Raw genomic sequence first — 22,519 nt, 5'->3', positions numbered from 1 at the left:
AAAAGTCTTGGGGATCATCAAGATGTGTTGTGGAGAAATTGAGACGAGCTTTGATGTTCTTTTTGCTCAGCAGTGGTTTTCTCCTTGGAACTCTGCCATGCAGGCCATTTTTGTCCAGTCTTTTCCTGATGGTGGAGGCATGAACGCTGACCTTAACTGAGGCAAGTGAGGCCTGCAGTTCCTTGGACGTTGTTGTGGGGTCTTTTGTGACCTCTTGGATGAGTCGTCGCTGCGCTCTTGGGGTAATTTTGGGCGGCCGGCCACTCCTGGGAAGGTTCACCACTGTTCCATGTCTTCGCCATTTGTGGATAATGGCTCTCACTGTGGTTCGCTGGATTCCCAAAGCTTTGGAAATGGCTTTATAACCCTTTCCAGACTGATAGATCTCAATTACTTTCTTTCTCAATTGTTCCTGAATTTCTTTGGGTCTCGGCATGATGTGTAGCTTTTAAGGATCTTCTGGTGGACCTTACTGTGCCAAGCAGCTCCTATTTAAGTGATGCCTTGATTGTGAACAGGTGTGGCAATAATCAGGCCTGGGTGTGGCTAGAGAAATTGAACTCAGGTGTGGACAACCACAGTTATAGTATGTTTTAACAAGGGGGGCAATCACTTTTTCACACAGGGCCATGATGGTTTGGATTTTTTTTCACCTTTAATAATAAACACCTTCATTTACAAATTGCATTTTGTGTTTACTTGTGTTGTCCTTGACTATTGTTTAAATTGGTTTGATGTTCCGAAACACTTAAGTGTGACAAACATGCAAAGGAACAGGAAATGAGGAAGGGGGCAAACACTTTTTCACACCACTGTATGTATACACATATGCCAAATGTAGGTATTGAAAATTTTTTTTTTTTTACTCAAGATAGATAGATCAATAGATAGATAGTGTGTGTGTGTTTTAACATTTGTTCTTTTTTTTTTTTTTTACTTTTTTTTACATACTCCCTTCAGAGTAGTTCAGTTTCACCATAATAACACTGCACTACTCTAATGCCACGTACACACGACCAGACTTTTCAACATCCAAAGTCCGACAGAACAATTTTGGCAGACCATTCGATCGTGTGTGGGCTGCAGCGGACTTTTGATTTGCAAAAGTCTGACAGACTTTAGAAATGGAACATGTTTCAAATTTTTCCACCAGAACTCCGCTGGACCCAGTTCCTACCGAGAAATCCGCTCGTGTGTATGCTAGTCCGACGGACAAAAACCGACGCAAGGGCAGCTATTGGCTACTGGCTATGAACTTCCTTATTCTAGTCCAGTCGTACGTCATCACGTTCAAATCCGTCGGACTTTGGTGTGATTGTGTGTGGCCAAGTCCGTTCATTTGGAAAGTCCGTCAGAACTCCGTCAGAACTCCGTCAGAACTCCGTCAGAACTCCGTCGAAAGTCTGTCGGGCCTAAGTCCGGTCGTGTGTATGCGGCATAAGCCCCTGTACACACGGTCGGAGATTTCGACAACCAAATCCATCGGATTTTGTCCGTCGGATCTTGTCTGAAACTGTTGCATACACACGGTCGAACAAAGTTGTCGAAAAATCCGATCTTTCAGAAAGTGATGACGTAATTTTGTTACGATGGGACTACATTCAGGCTAGTAGCCAATAGCTTTGATGTAGGAATTTGATCTGAGCATGCGTGGCACTTTGTCCGATCAAAATTCTCTACACATGATCAGAGTATGTCCTATCGGACCAGTTTGTCGGAAAATATTTCCAACAAGTTGGAAAATTGGGTCCAACGGATATTCCGACTGAATCAGTCCGATGCATATCACACACAGTCGGCTTATCCGACAACACGGTCCGATAGGACACATTCCGACGGATTCTCTGACCGTGTACAAGGGCTTAGAGATTGACCAGGGTTTTTTTTTTTTTTTAACACTTTGCTGTTACAATTATTATCATTGTAACAGCAATGTTTTGAACTGTCAGGAATGAGTTACATTTATAACAACTGTGAATACTAGCGATCTATGATTGGCAACAGCTAATCACATGGTACAGGGTGCTGTGATATTCCCAGGTACCATGCGATAGCCAATCACAGCGCCACACTATAGGAAACACAGTTGCTATGAATGCAATTCATTCCTAACAGCTTTGTTGACATTGTGATCCTGTAATATCAGGATCCGCAATCCACTGAATCTGGTGGACACAGGAGCAGCATGCTGCATGACCCTAACCCAGAACAGGCTGGATGAAATACATGTACATGAGCCAGCCTGCCTGTGATGGCTGCCCACAGTAAATGTGCTGTGGGCAGTTGGCAAGTAGTTAGGGCTTTATTCCCATGGCCATAAAAAAACACATTTACAAGTGTGTTTTTTTTGTGTGTTTTTTTTACAAATCTGAATGCAGTTGCATTGTTTTTAAAGGAGGCATTCACATACTGAAGGTGCATAAACATGCACTGCATGTAGATTCGTAACAGGAAATCTAAAGATCTGCAGCTGAGGACTTACGTATACACGTATGCCAAATGCAGGTATTGAAAAAATATATTTTACGCAAGTATTTACCGATCATTGATCTTTAACTTTTGAAGGAGAAAAAAACATGCCTAGTAAGATCAAGAAACAATACCTGAAATGTATATACAGTAGGAGTAAACAGTCGTAGTTTTCCGCTTATATTCTTGAGGAAGAATGGTATGAGCCTGGTTTGAAATGCTTCCCGTTTCCTTTTTGTTTTCCAGAGATAAGATTAGTTCAGCAAGCATTTTTTTTTTGTGACACACAGATGGTGTATTTTTGGGTTGAAACATGTTCAATAATGAGACAATTAACAAACACCATTTAGTTACAGGTAGCAATATACAGAAACCTCCACAGCTGAACCAAACCTGAACAGCATTATGCCCCGTACACACGGTCGGACATTCTGACGACAAAATTCGTTGGGTTTTTTTCTGACGGATTTTGGCCCAAACTTGTCTTTTATACACACGGTCACACAACATTGTCGGAAAATCTGATCGTTCCGAAAGCGGTGACAAACAACACGTACGACGGGACTATAAAGAGGGCAGTAGCCAATAGCTTTTGTCTCATAACTTATTCCGAGCATGCGTGGCACTTTGTCCATCGGAATTGTCTTCACGCGATCAGAATTTAAACGATCGGATTTTGTTGTCGGAAAATTTTAGATCCAGCTCTCAAACATTGTGCGTCGGAAATTCAGACGGAAAAAGTCCAATAGAGCCCACACACAATCGAATTTTCCGACAACTAGACATGTGCATTCGTTTTCGTCCGAATGCATTTTCGTCCGAATTTCAGCTATTTTCGTTTTCGTTTTGACAAACGATAACGAAAGCACAAAATCCGAAAAACGAAAGATCCGACATAAATAAATGCTTTATTTTCGTTTTCATTGTTACAACAGTTCGATATAGAATAGGAGATTCGACATGACTCTGACAACAATCTGTGTCTATAGAACCTGTGTTCGAATGTGCTTAACCTTACCTCTATTAGTCCAAGATTATATAGAGAAAATATTCGACAGAGAAAAAATATTTGACAGAGAGAAAAGATTCTGCAAGATACTGTCCTAAAAAGTGTTTGGGGACCCGGGTCCTGCCCCAGGGGACATGTATCAATGCAAAAAAAAGTTTTAAAAACGGCCGTTTTTTCGGGAGCAGTGATTTTAATAATGATTAAAGTGAAACAATAAAAGTGTAATATTCCTTTAAATTTCGTAGGGGGGGGTTGTCTATAGTATGCCTGTGAAGGGGCGCATGTTTCCCGTGCTTAGAATTGTCCCTGCACAAAGTGTCATTTATGCAGGAAAAAAAGTCCTTTAAAATCACTCGCAGCTATTATGAATTGTCGGCTCCGTAATACAGAGAACACTCATTGAAAGTCATTGATAAAAAAATAAATAAATAAATAAAAAAAAAAAAAGCGTGGGGGTCCCCCAAATTCAATTACCAGGCCCTTCAGGTCTGGTATGGATATTAAGGGGAACCCTGCCTCAAATTTAAGAAAAAATTTGACGTGGGGTTCCCCCTAAATATCCATAACCAGACCCTTCAGGTCTGGTATGGATATTAAGGGGAACCCCGCGTCAAATTAAAAAAAAAATTGACGTGGGGTTCCCCCTAAAAATCCATACCAGACCCTTTATCCGAGCACGCAACCTGGCAGGCCGCAGGAAAAGAGGGGGGGACGAGAGAGCGGCCCCCCCTCCCTCCTGAACCGTACCAGGCCACATGCCCTCAACATTGGGAGGATGCTTTGGGGGTCTGTGACCCCTCAAAGCACCTTGTCCCCATGTTGATGAGGACAAGGGCCTCATCCCCACAACCCTGGCCGGTGGTTGTGGAGGTCTGCGGGCGGGGGGCTTATCAGAATCTGGAAGCCCCCTTTAATAAGGGGACCCCCAGATCCCGGCCCCCCCCCTGTTTGAAATGGTAAGGGGTTACAAAAGTACCCCTACCATTTCACAAAGAAAGTGTAAAAAATGTTTAAATAAAACAAACACACTTTTGAAAAATTCCTTTATTAAAAATAAAAAAATAAAAAAAAGATTCCAGCGGCGGTAATCCACTCTTGCTATCCATCGACGGACGGTCATATCTCCAGCGATGTCTAATATCATCCAGCGCAGCGCAGCATCCTTCTTCTGTCTCCGTGGAGGAGACACTACAGGCATTCCGGCGGCTGACGTTTGTTATATACGGAGGGCGGGGCCACCCGTCACCTGACCCCGCCCCCCTCTGACGCAAGGGGAAACCCGGGGTTCCCTGTGACGTAGGGGTGACCCGCACCCCTCTGATGTAACACAGGCAGGTTTCCGTTACATCAGAGGGGGGCGGGGTCACCCCTACGTCACGGGGAACCCCGGGTTTCCCCTTGCGTCAGAGGGGGGCGGGGTCAGGTGACGGGTGGCCCCGCCCTCCGTATATAACAAACGTCAGCCGCCGGAATGTCTGTAGTGTCTCCTCCACGGAGACAGAAGAAGGATGCTGCGCTGCGCTGGATGACATGAGACATCGCTGGAGATATGACCGTCCGTCGATGGATAGCAAGAGTGGATTACCGCCGCTGGAATCTTTTTTTTATTTTTTTATTTTTAATAAAGGAATTTTTCAAAAGTGTGTTTGTTTTATTTAAACATTTTTTACACTTTCTTTGTGAAATGGTAGGGGTACTTTTGTATCCCCTTACCATTTCAAACAGGGGGGGGCCGGGATCTGGGGGTCCCCTTGTTAAAGGGGGCTTCCAGATTCTGATAAGCCCCCCGCCCGCAGACCTCCACAACCACCGGCCAGGGTTGTGGGGATGAGGCCCTTGTCCTCATCAACATGGGGACAAGGTGCTTTGAGGGGTCACAGACCCCCAAAGCATCCTCCCAATGTTGAGGGCATGTGGCCTGGTACGGTTCAGGAGGGAGGGGGGGCCGCTCTCTCGTCCCCCCCTCTTTTCCTGCGGCCTGCCAGGTTGCGTGCTCGGATAAAGGGTCTGGTATGGATTTTTAGGGGGAACCCCACGTCAATTTTTTTTTTTAATTTGACGCGGGGTTCCCCTTAATATCCATACCAGACCTGAAGGGTCTGGTTATGGATATTTAGGGGGAACCCCACGTCAAATTTTTTCTTAAATTTGAGGCAGGGTTCCCCTTAATATCCATACCAGACCTGAAGGGCCTGGTAATTGAATTTGGGGGACCCCCACGCTTTTTTTTTTATTTATTTATTTATTTTTTTATCAATGACTTTCAATGAGTGTTCTCTGTATTACGGGAGCCGACAATTCATTATAGCTGCGAGTGATTTTAAAGGACTTTTTTTCCTGCATAAATGACACTTTGTGCAGGGACAATTCTAAGCACCAGAAACATGCGCCCCTTCACAGGCATACTATAGACAACCCCCCCCTACGAAATTTAAAGGAATATTACACTTTTATTGTTTCACTTTAATCATTATTAAAATCACTGCTCCCGAAAAAACGGCCGTTTTTAAAACTTTTTTTTGCATTGATCCATGTCCCCTGGGGCAGGACCCGGGTCCCCAAACACTTTTTAGGACAGTAACTTGCAAATTAGCCTTTAAAATGAGCACTTTAGATTTTGAACGTTGGAGTCCCATAGACTTTAATAGGGTTCTAAAGTATGCTATATACTAGCTCCGTCGAATCTTCTTTATACATTCGACAGACACCATAAGCCTTCAAAGACAGATTCGACCGTGATTCATGTGGATTTTCGGACGAATGCAATTTTTGAACGAAAAATGAAATAAATAAAAACGAATTTCGGGAGTAACTAAATAAATTAAGTTTTCAGACGAAAACGAAATTCCGAAACGAAATATTTTACTCTGCACATGTCTACCGACAACATGATCCGATCGCACATTTTCCATCAGAAAATGGACCATGTGTACAGGGCATTAGAATTATCCTCATCGGAATTTCTAGTTCTGTCCTTTTTTTGTTGCTCTAACATGTTGAATGTCCACAATTACTTCATGGGATATCCAGTTTAACGTTTTCTTACTAGAACAATTAGACTTTTATAGTAATTCTAACAATGGCGTTTTGCTTTCCTAGGCATTGCATTGCCGAAGGAAGTTTTGCCCCAGTTATATGTCAAACTGGCAAAAGTCAGAAACTGCTTTAATGAATAAGATTGTTTATGCTGAAGAGTCAGGGGAAACCAACATTCCTGAAAATCTTTGATAACATAGGAGTAATTTTGAAGCTAGTCATGCATTGGCAGCCTTGTATTCATTTTTAATAAAATAACTTCTCGGTGCTGCATCGCCTGGCTTCCTGCCTGAATTAAATCCCCTTCTCTTTCTCCCTGATGAATACTTAGGCAAATTAACTTAACACACAAAACTGTGCTTTGTGATGTGGGGAAGGTTGGCTTGCTTTCTTGATGAATGTCCCAGCATCAATTGTGCTTGCTGTTGCTTTTAGTTTACCAAAGGTACATTTGTCCAAACCTGTTATGAATACTTTTAGCAAGCTGTGTAATATTGTTAGATTAGAAAATATAATTTTTTATGCAAATAATATTCTGTTACTTTACATAAACCCTTTTATTTAATATGGCAAAGAAAATGTGCAGTGACAATTAGCAACCATTCAACAATCATTTTTAATGTTAGACATAAACATTTACATTTTGAGTCAAATTCAATCACATAGTAAAAACCAACTATGAAACCCTGCAATCCCTTGCATACAAAGATGTTATTTTGTCAGCAGTGACAAACTTCAACCACATCTGACTGCATTTCTCTCCCCGCTATACAAATATACCCTCAATATGGGGTGAAACATGTCAGAGAGAGGATTTGGGTAGAAAATAACGTTTTTGTCTGAAAGGGATCAGCAGTGTGCGGCTTCTTTACTTTTCCATACAGATAGTGTTGGGAAATGACGGAACTCAGAGATTGCTGGCACTCACAGCAGGAGGCAGAGAAGCGTAGGACCTTGAATTGGTTACAATGATATGTGCGTGGCATCTTTTAAAATGGGTGAATAAGGGGAACTGTTGTCAACAGTTTTTCTTTTTCTAAAGAGTAAAATAAAATATTCACAACTGTTGAGAAAATGTTCTATTCGGTTGGTTATTTCTGCGATGGAAAGTTTGTTGAAAGTTTTTGAAATGATAGATTTATGTGAGTTGAATTATGATTGTTATGGGTTAAATTATTGTGATTCAGCATATTGTTTGCATACTGTTTTTCCTTTTAATTTCATCTAACCCAAATATATATTTCCCTACTTTACACAATTGATATACAGGCATACCTCACTTTTAAGTACACAATGGGGTTTATTTACTAAAGCTGGAAAGTGCAAAATCAGGCTCACTTCTGCATAGAAACCAATGAGCTTCTAACCTCAGCTTGTTCAATTAAGCTTTGGTGATAAAACCTGGAAGCTCATTAGTTTCTATGCACAAGTGAGCCTGATTTTACACTTTCCAGCTTTAGTAAATAAACCCCATTGTGTAATTAAAAGTGAGTTATGCCTGTACTATAGGATGCATTTGTAGAATTTTGAAAGCTACCAAACAATACAAAACAAGATAGCAGCTACAGTATGTCATCCCATGCTTATAAAGCAAATTTAAGGGCTCGTTCACACCATCTGCACAGACTTGTGTTTTTCTGCAATAGGAAAACACAAGAGACATAGAAAAAAAAATGTTTTATTTGTGTCTCTTTTAAAACAAAATGCAGGTGTAATGTGCGATGTGGAGTTGTGTGGAATTATGTAGCAAGTCTACAGTTTTCCGCACAGCTCTGCACCTAAACTGTAGGGAACTGACAGCACTAATATGCACTCCATGTGACAGGCAGTGGAGTGGCGCTGTGTGTTCTGACTGCAGTGCCGCAGAAAAGAGGGGACAGCAGGAAGAATCAGATGGTGGACAGGGGGCTGATCATGCTGCAAGGGGAAGGGGGGGGGGCAATTGCAGGAACCGATCTCCTGTGTGTCTCTCTCTGCAGCCACTGAATGCCAGCTTCTCCTCCTCTCCCTCCCTCTTGGGTGTCAGCGGAGGATCTTGGGCCCCCTCCCTCTGCACTAATCACAACAAAGAAAAGGGGGTCCCCTGGGGGTGGACTTTTAAGGCACGTACAAATTATCACGTTTACGTGACCCTGTCATACCCTCTCTTTTGTTTCTGCACTAATCATAGCCATGGAAGACGGCTCAGGCAGGCCATTGAAGCGGGTGTCAACGGGGGGGTTCTTGCCCCCCTCCCTCTGCAGTGTTTGGAGCGGTGGAAGACAGCTCAGGCAGGATATGGAAAAAAGTATTTGCACTGTTGCATTGCAGAGACGCACACCTTTTGCATTATGTGATCCTGTGCTAGAGGGGATTCTGTCATTTTGCGACCACTGAGAAGACAGCACATTGCATGGCAAGCCCTACCCTAAAAAATAAACCCTATTGTATTTTTGGCTGACAAAATTAATATAAGACCTGGGCTTATTTTTGGGCAAATGCGGTAGTGTGCGATGACAGATCAAAGCAATGTAAAACATCTGTCACCGCGAGGGCCCATATGAAGCAATTGTTTCCTATGTGTCCCATTCAGCCTTTGGCTGCATTGCAGCGTGCTGTGGTAAAATGCAGCATGCTGACATGCTGAATTTTATTGCCACACACCATGCCATATTGCATGTCAATGTACAGCAGTACATCCTGCTGTACATTGCCATAAATGAACTGTTCATTTTGTACACTTCAAATAAAGTTTGTACAAAATAAAAAAGAAGGAGCTGTGTGATGCACTGAATCGCACTCCACACTGCCACTACTGCAGCAGGGAACAGCTCTCTGTTCCCATGTGAATTCCTGTATGGATCGGGGGTTGGGGACCTCTGTATATAGTATAAAAACTATTTCAGGACTGTAAAATGAATAGAAAGTTAAACATAAGATAGAGTGTCATGGTATCTATATTGTCAACTGGGAAAAAATATGAATACAGCATACTGCTGTCCTTGACCCCTTAAGAGATTTAAATGTACTTCTAACACTTTCCTGTCCAATCCAAAACACCAAAAATGTTTTCTTTGACCTTTAAATAGATAGGACTGCTCCTGATACCTTTTTTTGGGAGCAGTTATATAAAACAAATGGTCTTAGCATGTTTACCAAAATTAAACTTGACCTTCAAATATAGTAGACCTTTTCCAGTCAGACGAATACCTTTTCAAAGAGCTTAGTTGCCAAACATATCTATTGCAGACAGTATCTGTACTGTGATCCCTGAAGTCTAGTAAACTTTAACAAGAGTAGTTCCCCCATTTAGTATGACACCCCTGTAAAACCAGAAATGAAATAATGAAAAATATTTCCTTATTGCATATGCAGAATGCAGGATCTTCTTCCTGCTTCACATTGTTATACAGTGTTGTGTATTGCTTGTCTCCCTATCCCTTTGATAGTCTCAAACACAGAGTCTGTTTGATTGAAAAAAATTAACACGGTCTGTTTGGTTTTAAAGTGATACTAAAATCTTTTTTTTTTTAGTTAAAAATAACAAACAAACATGTCATATCTGCTCTGTGCAGTGCTTTGCACAGGGCAGCCCGGATTCTCCTCTTCTTGTGTCCCTCTTCGGTGCTCCTGGCCCCTCCCTCCTGTTGAGTGCCCCCCAAAGCAAGCAGCTTGCTATGAGGGAACCCGAGCTGAGCTATCCATTCAGTTCATTCAGATACGGAACCATGGCCCAGCCCCACCCCCTTTCTCTCCTCATTGGCTGACTGACTTTGACAGCAAGAGGAGCCAATGGCGCCACTGCTGTCTCAATGAGAAGGGGAGTCCCGGGCAGCTGAGACACCCCTACAAAAATCGCTGGATCTAGATGGACCGCAGGTAAGTATTAGGGGGGCTGAGAGGGGCTGCTGAACATAGAAGGTTTTTTACCTTAATGGATAGAATGTTTTAAGATAAAATACGTTATGCCTTTACAATCACTTTAAGAATAGACTCCTTACAGTCTTGTGAAATAGAAAAAGTTCTTCCACTAGCTAAAGGCCATAAAAGGCAGGGTCAGATTAAGGGCCCTATGCACAATAATGGTTGCACATTTGACAATCTGCCTCATTACTCTGTATCTATTCTATGGGATAGTCCATGGGAGAAGCTATGCAAATATCAAAAAATGCCTCAATTCGCAGGTGCCAGTTCAGAGGAGTCAATGTTATTAGGTGGACTTAATTTTCTTGCAAACCATCCTAGGTAATGCCCACATGTGTCTCTGAGCCTCCATGATTAAAAGTACTGAAATCAGTGTGGCTGGGATATGAGAGAGAGAAGACGTGCAGAGACCGAGCTCTGCTCCTACGTTCATCCTGTTGGGCTGAAAATCCCATGTACTTACCCTGTCACTGCCACCCTGGGGTCTAAAAAGACATACAGCACTCAGTGGGCTCCTCTGCTGTCTCCAGGTAAGCTGAGATCTTCCTCCACGAACACCACCCATTCCGCAGTGGCCATCTTGCCCATGAGGCTGCCCGTTCCCACGATGTCTGTCAGCACTCAGACTACACAGGTACTGAAGACCTCCTCTCATGCCGACATTCTAGCTGCCATAAAAGCGGGCAATGACTCTGTCATGGTCAAAATTGACCACCTGGTGATGGAGGTCAGCCTAATCCGCCATAACATGGACAAATTTAGATCTCGCTTTGTTGAGGCAGAAGGCCGCATTTCCCAACTAGAAGATTCTGCCCGGTCAGACTCACAAGGCCTCTATGCACTGCAAATTCAAGGCAAGGCCCTGCAGGAGAAAGTCATAGATTCACGAGAACCGGCTCAGGAGAAACAACGTCCGTATCCTGGGCCTGCCTGAATGGACGGAGGGGACTAGGCCTGCAGAATTTCCTTTCTATGCTGCTAGATTTGCCGGACATGCCACCCACCTTCATTGTGGAGAGGGCACACAGAGTTCCCCCCACCCTTCCGATCCCCAGGAACCCACCGCGACCTTTCCTGCTCAAGCTGCTAAACTACAGGGACAGAGATTGAGTTCTAGCAGCCGCTAAAAACAAGCAAGACCTCCGCTTCAACAATGCAAAGATCCTACTCTTCCCTGATTATCCCCTGGAGGTACAACAACGCTGCGCCTTCACAGAAGTGAGACATTGCCTAAGGGCTAAAAGCATCAAATTCAGCCTGCACTATCCAAGCAAACTCAATGTAATCGACAGTGACAAGATTCTTTGAAGATCTGGAGGCCGCATTATCGTGGCTGGATAGCCGCTGATGGTCCTCCCTGTATGGCAAGTATAAGACCTCCTTGTTTCCCCCCTTTTTTGGTTATGTCCCCGGTTCCTATAAATTCAAATTATTTATGTTATCCCATCTTTTTGACTCTGGAATATTTAACCCTTTATTCGGGCTGGATCAGGGATCCACTGATAACATACATTTACCCCATCCCTGCATATGTTCACATATTCCAGTTAAACACTCTTTTGAGCAAGATGCAGGAGTAGGATTGCTCAGTTGGTGGCAATGACTATTCATTGAGGAACAGGCTCTGAGATCTGAAGTTTACCTGACCTACCCCTGTCCCCAAGACTGCTGCCTCACTTTGCCCCCCCCAACCTCCCCAAACCCCACATCATAGTGGATTGAAAGGTCTTGAGCCTCAGGACCATTGAGTACTATATCCACTTCTGAACTCCTGGTTATACACCCCTTGCTACCTTAAGTTAGCGAGCTGTGTAGAGGTGTGTTTTAACACCATGTCGCGCAGTGATTAGGCTGGTTTTGACCTTGTGGAGACCCGAGTTACGGGCCTACTCAAAAATGGCGATTTTTTTTTTTTAGGGGTATAAACTATTCCCATTCGCTTCCCCTGTTTTGTGGAGGCGATGAGAAATATTAGGATAAGCACCTTGTGCTTGGGTTTTTCAAATCAAGTTTTTCTGTTCTATATGTTGTTATGTTTAAAAGTTTTCTTATGTTTAAGTTCTCGCAAGTGCAGATGTGATATAGCTAAGATTCTGCTGCTCATGAGGTACCCTCGGGTATGCCCTCCCCAATATCTTGCCCTACTGATGCAGTCTATACCCAGTGGCTAACCAGATGACTGATTCCTTTACTGCTCTCTCGTTAGAGGCCTCAACTCCAAATTCAAAAGAGCCCTCTTATTCCAATATCTCAAATCCAACTCTCCCCAACTCACCCTCCTGCTCCATGGGCAGCAAAATCCTAATGTTAAAAAAGCCCATGGATACAAAGGGATATACATGCTACCTACTCCACATGTGCAAGAGTTGTAATATACTAAAAATTTCCTTGTGTGATAGAAAAGATTTGCACAGACCCCCAGGGCAAATTGTCTCTGGTGGTGTTTACTGTTTGGGCTCAGAGATATATTGTTGTGAATATTTATGTGCCTCCACCCTTTTCATCTGCAATATTATATGTTATTCTGGAGAGGATCACCTCTTTCTGCCCTGGGAAGATACTGATTATGGGAGATTTCAATGTCACCATGTCACCTTACTTAGACAGGCCCTTCTAAAAAAGATTCTATGGAGTTGTCTGCCTAGGACCAGGCGATGGGCCTAGCTGAAATATGGAGATGGAAACACCCCACCAAAAAGTCCTACTCTTGTTTTTCAGCTTCCCAAAAAACAGCCCCACGCATTGATCTGGCTTTATCTATCCCAGTGCTGATGGCAGATGAGCTAGAGGCATCCAATCAAACTAGTGGACTGTCGGATCATAGCCCCTTGGCGGTCGTGTTCCGCTCCCCTGCCTCCTGTAGCACGGCATTGTGGCGTCCGGGTTCCCACTGGGTCTCTCATCCAGACTTTGCAGATAAATTACTGCCATTGCTGACAGAATTTGGGGAGCAGAACATGGAGGAACTTCTGGGGCGCAGTCAAAGCCTATACTAGAGGGAAATGTATTTCCTCCATTGCTGCTATAAAGAAGTAGCAGTCGCTTGCGACTGTATCCTTGCAACAGTCCATATCGGATCATACCACTACATATAACTCAGACCCCACCCCCTGAACACTTTGACCTTTTGATGGCTGCCCAAAGAGAACTACATCTTCACATGACAGAAGTCACTAAGCTAGAGTCATATGGGAATAGGCAGCGGCAGTTTGAACAGAGCGACAAAAATGACCGTCTTCCAGCCATGATAGCCCAACATGATCAACCACTTACACTCATATCCACATTAACTACCCCTACAGGTGAGACGGCATCTTCCCCCTATGATATTCTAAGTACATGCAACAGCTTGAAACGCTATACACCTCTGCTTTCCCCTTGGAATCCCGAGGAGCTACGGGACCTTTTGGACCCCTTGGCGCTCGGCTGGCTCTTGGACAACGAACGCAAGACTTTGGTACAGCCCTTCATGGTCTTGGAGGTACTAAATGCAATACAATACTTCCCTTTGAGGAAGGTTCCGGGTCCTGACAATGGTGGCTGCCAATGTATTTTTATGAGACACATTGGGAACTGCTGGCACCTCAGCTGGCTTTGTTGTATACAAATAGCTTGTCAGAGGGGAGGTTACCAAGTTCTATGTATCACACTTACTTGACCCTTGTATAGAAATCCCTGAAAAATCCTACCTCCTGTGCTTCTTACAGGCCAGTAGCGTTGCTAAAAAATGATTTTAAAATTTTAACAAAACTCCTTGCCATTAGACTATACCCCATGTTACCATCAGTGATAGATTCAGATCACACCGGTTTCATGCCCTGCAGAGCCACTGATGTCAAACTCCGCAGATTGTTCCCCAATTTAAATACTCATCATATTAATGAAAGTACACATAAAGTAGCCTCTTTGGACATAGAGAAGGTTTTCGACACCGCCGAGAGGCCTTTCTTGTGGGAAACATTGCGCAGAATGGTGTTCCCTTTGGTATTTACTGTTTGGCTTCGGGTGATCTACAAGTCCACTTTTTCCTCGGTGAGTCTGGGGGGTCGACTGTCTGATCTCTTCAGGCTCTTCAGGGGAACTAGACAGGGCTGCCCTCTCTCACTGGTGCTATTCACACTAGCCATTGAATCGGTAGCCGAGGCACTGCTCACCTCCCCACACATTAGGGGTCTACTCATCGGTCTCCTGGAGGAGAGGGTAGACCTGTACGCTGAAGACATGTTGCTCTTCCTCGGTGACCTAGGCCCTTCATTGCAAGATGCCCTATCTGTTCGAAACACCTTTGCGGCTATCACAGGGCTACTAGTTAACTGGACCAAATCATTAATGTTTACAATTGACCAGGCAGCTGATCTACAGGGGACCCCATGCCCCGTATTCCCTCACTCCCTCCATGCATACCACCCTGTGGGCTTGACAAGCAGCCCTAGCAGTAGAGAAATATAAAAATAATGAAATTTCACCGAATACCCTGATTTGGCTGAACCTTAACCTCCCTCATCTATACAAAATGCTAGACCCATATGCTTGGACCAAATATGGCGTAATAAAAGTCATATCACAGATAGTGTCACAAAATGCGTTAGCCCCCCTCTCACAACTCTCCTCAGAGAACAAAATTACAAAACATTATGTATTTCGCTATCTACAACTGTCTCATGCTTTTGCAGCTCAATTCCCACTTTCCTCCTGCATGGTGGCCCAGTCAGGGCTGGAAAAGACACTCAGATCTAGATGTGCCGAAAAACCTACATCACTCTTATATGAGCACCTGATGGAAAAGCTCTGGTCCTACTGGTTGCGAGACATCCCTACACTGGGCATTGATGACTGGGACAATATCTGGGATTTCCCCTTTAACTCCCTAGTCTCCCTCCAGGAGAGGCTTGTGCAGTTTAAAATAGTACACAGAGCATACTACAGGCCACATAGACTCCACAAGATGAAACATGATCATGCCACAAAATGCTGGAGGTGCAACACCTTAACAGGCAACTTTTCACACAACTTCTGACACTGTCCCAGTATTTGGCAATACTGGGCAGAGGTGCTAGATCTAATCAATCTGGTCGACTCAGTCACACTCCCAATGAAAATGGATATATGACTATTAGGGCTGATCACAGAAACAGAAACCGAAACAATCATACCGACTTGCAAAAAGGACTTTGATCGGGTTGTTGCTTTTCTAAAAATATTGCAATTCACAAAAAAAAAAAAACCTCTGCACCATCTTTGGCTGAATTGAAATGCCTAGTCAATGAAAGCCTTCCATTATACAAAGATACCTATACCAAATAGCGGATGCCCCATGAAATATGATAAAACATGGTTAGCTGAACCAACAACAGCCTACCGGTTGAGGGGGAAGAATGCAAAATATATACATATACCTGCAGCTATATAATTGTCCTTAATTACATGTTCGGGTAGACACTGTGTCAGACAGAGAAATAGAGAATCTGGTTGGCCGAAGGGCAGACTCTGTAACTCAGATCATCTTTTGTTATTTCATTCAGACTCATACCTATAACAATGTCATGCAAGACCACACAATGGTCTCTAGGATGTACTAATAAGCACTTAACTATTTTATGTACCGTATTTATCGGCGTATAACACATACTTTTTTCCCCTTAAAAGCAGGGGGAAATCGTGGGTGAGTGTTATACGCCGATCTTCAAGGCGACTTTTGCCCGCCTTCGGCCATTATTGGCGGCTTTCGGCCATCTTCGGCCATTCTCGGCAACTTTCAGCCACCTTCGGCCGTTCTCGGCAGCTTTCGCCCGCCTTCGGGTCTTCTCGGCAGCTTTTGCCCGCCTTCGGCCTTTCTCGGCAGCTTTCGGCTATTCTCGGAGGCCTAAAGCTGGCGAGAATGGGCGAAAGCTGGCGAGAACAGCAGAAGGCGCCGGAGGCCCGCCTAGAACTACCGCACACCGCCGAGATACACATCCGGCTCTGTAATGCGGCGGCATTTTAAAAAAATAAAAAAACAAATAGCAAATAAAATAGACAAGGCTGCAATGGGGGACAAGACTACATAAGGCTGCAATGGGGGACAAGACTGCAATGGTGGACAAGGCTGCATAAGGCTGCAATGGTGGACAAGGCTGCAATGGTGGACAAGGCTGCATAAGACTGCAATGGTGGACAAGGCTGCAATGGTGGACAAGGCTGCAATGGTGGACAAGGCTGCAATGGTGGACAAGGCTGCAGATGACACTGATGGGCATATCAATGTAAGTTTTTTTTTTTTCCCCCTTAAACTTCCCTCCTAAAAGTTTTTTTCCTTAAAATTCCCTCCTAAACTTGGGGTACGTGTTATACGCCGGCGCGTGTTATACGCCGATAAATACGGTATGTGTTTTTCTGGTTTTAAAATACAATAAACAGAATAAAAAAATAATAAATAAGTACTGAAATCCAATAAATGAAAGGAATGAACAAGGGACTACCAGGCTAGGAAGGAAAAGGCTAGGGAATGCTGGATGTTTATTATTCTGGAAATTAGGTGTGCCCTATGCTACAGGTTGAAAAAATACTGACAGACTCAGAGTATGCAGAGAAATTACACTTTTCAGGAGAAGTGCCTGCACAGCTGTGCAAAGCTAAAAGTAAAGCTAAAGTTTAACTATAAATACTAAATCCAGCAGATTTTTTTATAGCTGAATAACTGAACAAATTGAAGAATCTATAGGTTGCTGTAGATATGGCCGATCCCTGAATCAGCAGAGATGTGGAGAGGAAGCATAACTGGGTGAGTATGCTTGGGAAGGTTGGTTTACTGCAGGCATTGCCACTTTGCCCTTGAATGGGCAAACAGACTGTGCTTATTTTAGGATAACTGTATTAAAAGTGCAGTTATCCACTACAAAGTGTTTTGGAAGCTCCTATAACAATGGAGGAATTGCAAGCAACAGTTGACCCACCAAACTAGGAAAATCCCCAGGCTTGGATGGCTTTACCATGTAGTATTATAAGGCTCTGCTGTCTTTGTTAGGTCCCCATATGGTAAAGACATTAAAAGTGTTACGTCAATTCTCCTCCTTTCCTCCGGCGACCCTATTGGCTTACATTTCAGTCAATTCTAAGGAAGGAAAGGACCCCTCTTCCCGTAGCAGCTATTGACCGATCTCTTTGCTTAATGTGGATCTCAAACTTTTTACTAAGCTTCTGGCTTCCCAACCTTCAATCTCATTTACCCCAGTTGGTCCATTTGGATCAAGTAGGATTCATTCCAATGCAAGAGGCAAGAGATATTAACATCAGTCCCCAATTTAGTCCATTTAACCAATCACAATGGGACCCTCTGTGTTTTCCTGGGCACCTGTGCTAAAAAAGCATTTGACAGGGTGAATTGGGATTTTATGTTTGCTGTTTTGCTATATATAGGCTTCGGTGACTGTATGAGTCAGTGGATCTCTAATGTGTATTAAGCTCTGCAGGCTTCGGTCAAGGAAAATTGCATGATTTTGGAACCTCTCTCTATCTCTAACAGTACCTGGCAGGGTTGTCCCCTCTCACCCTGCTATTCGCCCTCTTGATGGAATCTTTCCTGGACAGAGTTTGACTAAACACAGAATTTCGGGTCTGCAGGTGGGAGCTCTTAACCATAAAGGGTGTGCATATACAGATGACCTGCTCTTCTCCCTGACCAACTCTCATATCTCCTTACAAAACCTCCTGTTTTGAATGATATGGTGCCCTGTCAAGCGTGAAAATTAATTTTACTAAATCGGAAGCCATGGGATTTGCATTACCCCCTTCTCTGCTACGTACTTTACAACTTAATTTGAACTTCAAATATGCCTCTACAGAGTTGAAATATTTAGGCCTTCAGATCCATCCGACACGTTTGCATTAAACCTTCCACCCTTACTCAGCAGGGTCCCAGCTCTCTTAGATAAGTGGCTCCAAGGTTTGCACTTGTGCTTTGGATGTTGTAACATCATCATGATGAGTATTTTGACAAAGTTCTTGTATCTCTTTCAGACACTATTTCTCCACATCCCCTCTTCCTTTTTTTTTTTTTTTTTTTCAAAAAGTTTTATTAAAGCGATAAATAGAAAACAGCGTCAGTGAAAAGGATCAAATGACATATACATCATATGCAGTTGAATGACAAGATTATAATAAAATGACGAACAGACCATAGGGTTCTACAGTGGCATAGATCTTACATCCAATGAAAAATCGTAATAGAGGGAAAGCAAAAATATTCAATGTCCTGACCTTCATATTCGTAATGTATAAGAATAGACAACACAAAGAAAGAAATGAGAAGTCTAGAAAGAAAGAAAAGAGAGAGAAGAAAAAAAAAAAATAACAAAAATATAATTATTTTTATTAATTTTTTATTCCTTAGTTCTTCTTTTTCCAGATAGTCAAGAGAAAAGAAAAAAAAAAATCCCCGGTGTGATCATTTTTGTAATCTAAATAGGAACCATGGGTTCCACTTTAGGTCATATATATGAGTCGTGTCCTGTAAAGTATGGAAAATCTTTTCAGTCAGCATTACTTGATCAATGCGTGAGAGAACCTGAGATAAAGGGATCGAAGAGGACTTCCAATGTAACGCTATAGTCCATAGCATAGAAACAGAGATGGAATGGACGAGCCTCACTAGAGGTTTAGGGGTGTCCTGTGGGGTTTGGAAGAGAAGACAGTGGTGGTAAGTAAGGGACATCGCTCGACCAGCGAGTTTGTCTATCAATCTCAAAATCTCCTGCCAAACTGGCCGAATCCGGTCACATTCCCAAAAAATGTGAACAAAGGTGCCTCAGTGATTGCAACCTCTAAAACAGTTGGGGGATGTATGAACATACATCTTGTGCAAACGTACCGGAGTGTAGTACCATCTAGTAATTACTTTAATAGCTGTTTCCCTAATTGTTAAGGATCTGGTGCATTTACACATGTTGTCCCATCCCTCCTCCTCCCAGTCCACAACCCCGGCCCCTAGTGCAAGCTCCTGTTCCCATTGTGATCTATACTTCAGAGTCTGAACCATTGAAAGTCCTTCTAGAGCTTTATAGATCAGGGAAATCAGGCCTTTTTGGCGTGGGAAGTTAAAACATAAATCCTCAAAGATGGTGAGTTGGACCTGGGACCGGAGTCTGTAATGGGAGAGAAAGAAGTGACGGATTTGCAGGTATCTGAAAAGTTCCCTGTCGGGGAGTTGGTGCTGGGTTTGTAATACTGCGAAGGGAATGAAATCAGAACCCGTCACGAAGTCCCTTAACTGAGTAAGCTTGCATTGAACCCACAATCTGAAAGACTCAGGATGTAGGTAGGCTGGGGGGAACCTAGGATCGCCCAGGTAAGAGGCGCCCACAGAGCTCTCCGAAGTGAGGTTGTATTTGTGCTTGTAGCGATGCCACAGTTGCAGGCTGTATGCAACCATAGTGTTAAGCGTGCATAAGGTTGAGTGAGGTCGATGGGTTGACCACATAAGGCCCGGGAGATAAAAGGGTGCTATCGAATCACTCTCAAAACGCACCCAAGGAACTCTGGAATTAGGGATCGACCATTGTGCTTGTTGCGTAAATCTGCAGGTAAGATAATACAACCAGATTTGAGGAACCCCTAGGCCTCCACTTCTCATAGAACTGTATAGGACTCCCCTGGCAGACCTGGGCGACCTATTATTCCAAATGAATCTGTTAAAATGGGACTGAAGGTTGAGGAGAAAAGATTTAGAAAGCCTAACCGGTAGGGAGCGAAACAGATATAGCAGCCTAGGAAGGATGACCATTTTGAGCGCAGTGATTCTCCCTATAAAGGGGATATGTAAAGAGAGCCAGCTTTTAATAGTATTTTTAAGTTTTCTAATCAATGGGGGATAATTAACCCCAAAGAGGTCACAAAAATTTCCGGGCAGCCCCACTCCCAGGTAGGGTATGTGGGAGGTGGCCCATGTAAAGGAGTAGTTTTGTTTAATAAGGGCTAAATCAGTGGGATCAAAACCTATGGGAAGGGCTACCGATTTGGAAACATTAATGGCTAGACCAGAGACCTTCGCGAAACTTGACAGTGTCGGAAAAAGGTTGGGGAGTGAGACATGGGGATTAGTTATGAACATCAAAACGTCATCTGCGTACATGCAAAATTTGTACATTTCGTCACCCTTAGTGTAACCAGTGATATCGGGATGTCTCAAAAGGGCAATCGCTAGGGGCTCCAGGGCTAAGGCAAAGATTAAAGGGGAAAGGGGGCACCCTTGTCTAGTGCCTCTACCTATGGTGAAGAATTCGGAGCAACAGCCAGGTAGTTTTATGCGGGTCCTAGGGTTATCGTAAAGGGCTTTGAAACCTACTAGGAATTTCCCCTGAAATCCCATGTGTGGGAGGATTGTGTTGATGTAATCCCATGTAACACTGTCAAACGCCTTCTGTATGTCCAGGCTTAACAGGAGGAGCTTGCGGGAAAATAGGTTAGCATCTTGGATAACGTCTGTTGCCAGGCGGATGTTGTCTGTAATTAAGCGGTGTGGAATAAATCCAGATTGGAAGGGGGATATCAAGGAGGGGATAAACTTTGCTAGTCTGTCAGCTAGAACTCTGCTAAATATTTTGATATCATTGTTCATAACCGAGATGGGCCTAAAATTTTGGGGCAAATTGTGATTCTTATTGGGTTTCGGGATTAGTGACATGTTGGCTAACAACATTTCTTCTGGGAAGCTATGGCCAAGTAGGACTGAGTTAGAGATATGCCATTCTAGGGGCTAGGATCATGGAGTATTTTTTGTAATAAAGGGCCGAAAAGCCATCGGGGCCTGGGGCGGAGCCTGTTTTCAGTGATTTGATGACCCCTAAGATTTCCGGAGTTGTGATAGGGGCATTGAGTTCGTCTAGTTGTGAGGTGGAAAGGGTCGGGAAGGGGATGTCATGTAGCCATGACAAGTCTTCAGGGGAGGGGAGAGTGTGGGGGGACTCTAAGAGTTTGGTATAAAATTGCTCGAAGATTTTGAGAACCTCCCTGGGATGTGAGGATACAAAACCGTCCTTATTAGACAACCTGTATAAATGAGGGGGGCGAATCGAGTTAGACAATCTTCTAGCAAACAAAGTTGATGCCGAGTTATTAAATAGTAAATTGCGGGCTTTGGTCCAACGGAGAGACTTTTCAACTTTGGATGACAAAAGGGAGTCGAGTTCTAGGCGCTTTTGTTCGATGGATTGCCTGGTGGAATCTAAGTGTAGTGGAGATGAGTTTTTATATAAATGATCTAGTTCCCTAGTTAACTCCACAATTCTGAGTCTATTAGACTTGTTGCGGGCTGCGGAAATACTAATAATTTTTCCTCTGATGACGGCTTTATGCGCCGTCCAGAGAAGTGAGGGCTGAGTGTCTGGGCGGGCGTTAAGCGAAAAATAGTCCTCCAGAGACTGAGCTAATTGGGAATCTACTGCTGGGTCAGAGAGAATGGATTCATTCAATCTCCAGGAGTGGGGTGTGGGGGCAAGCCTAATAAACCCTGTAGTGAAAGATGTAACCTGATGGTCTGACCAAACACAGGGGTGGAAGGAGGCCTCCAAAGAGTTGGCGAGTATGATGGGGGATGTGTATATGTAGTCTAATCTCGCATAACTGTTATGAGGGTGGGAGAAAAAGGTGAATTCCTTGCAACCCACATTATGTGCCCTCCATGTGTCAGTGAGTTGAAGATCCTGTAAGCCACCAGTGAGAGATTTCGGGAAAGCTCTAGATACAACCGTAGTTACTGAGTTAAAATCACCACCTATGATCAAATGGGGGGAGTGGTATTGCGCTAATTTTTCAAAAAATGACCTAAAAAAGGCTGCTGAGCCGTCATTGGGTGCATAAACACTAGCAATAGTAAGTTCCCTGTTGTGGACAACCCCTTTCACAATCATATAACGACTTTCAGGATCCCTGAACAATTGTTTAACCTCCATCGGGAGGAAAGAGTGGAGGAGTATGGCGGCCCCCCTGGTCTTGGACGAGTGGAGCGAGTAAAAGGCTTGAGGGAAGTCTTTATGGAAAAAATTGGGATGGGAGGAGCGGGAGAAATGTGTTTCTTGGAGAAGAAGGATTTTAGCTCCAAGCTGTTTATAAAAGGTAAAGGCTTTACGC

General features: G+C 43.6%; 1 protein-coding gene across 2 annotated transcripts in view; it reads left to right on the top strand.

Moving 5' to 3' along the window:
• The window catches only part of LOC143924586 (5-hydroxytryptamine receptor 2A-like), a 999,965-nt gene that overhangs the window by 864,334 nt on the left and 113,112 nt on the right, over positions 1 to 22,519 (top strand). The gene's annotated exons all lie outside the window — the stretch shown is intronic.

Source organism: Lithobates pipiens, unplaced genomic scaffold (genome assembly GCF_037356315.1).
Source record: "Lithobates pipiens isolate NorthernLeopardFrog02 unplaced genomic scaffold, aLitPip1_a1.2 Scaffold_1, whole genome shotgun sequence".
NCBI classification, from domain to species: domain Eukaryota; kingdom Metazoa; phylum Chordata; class Amphibia; order Anura; family Ranidae; genus Lithobates; species Lithobates pipiens.
Note: the sequence above shows the minus strand (reverse complement) of the source record. Positions and strands in the feature narration are given on the sequence as shown.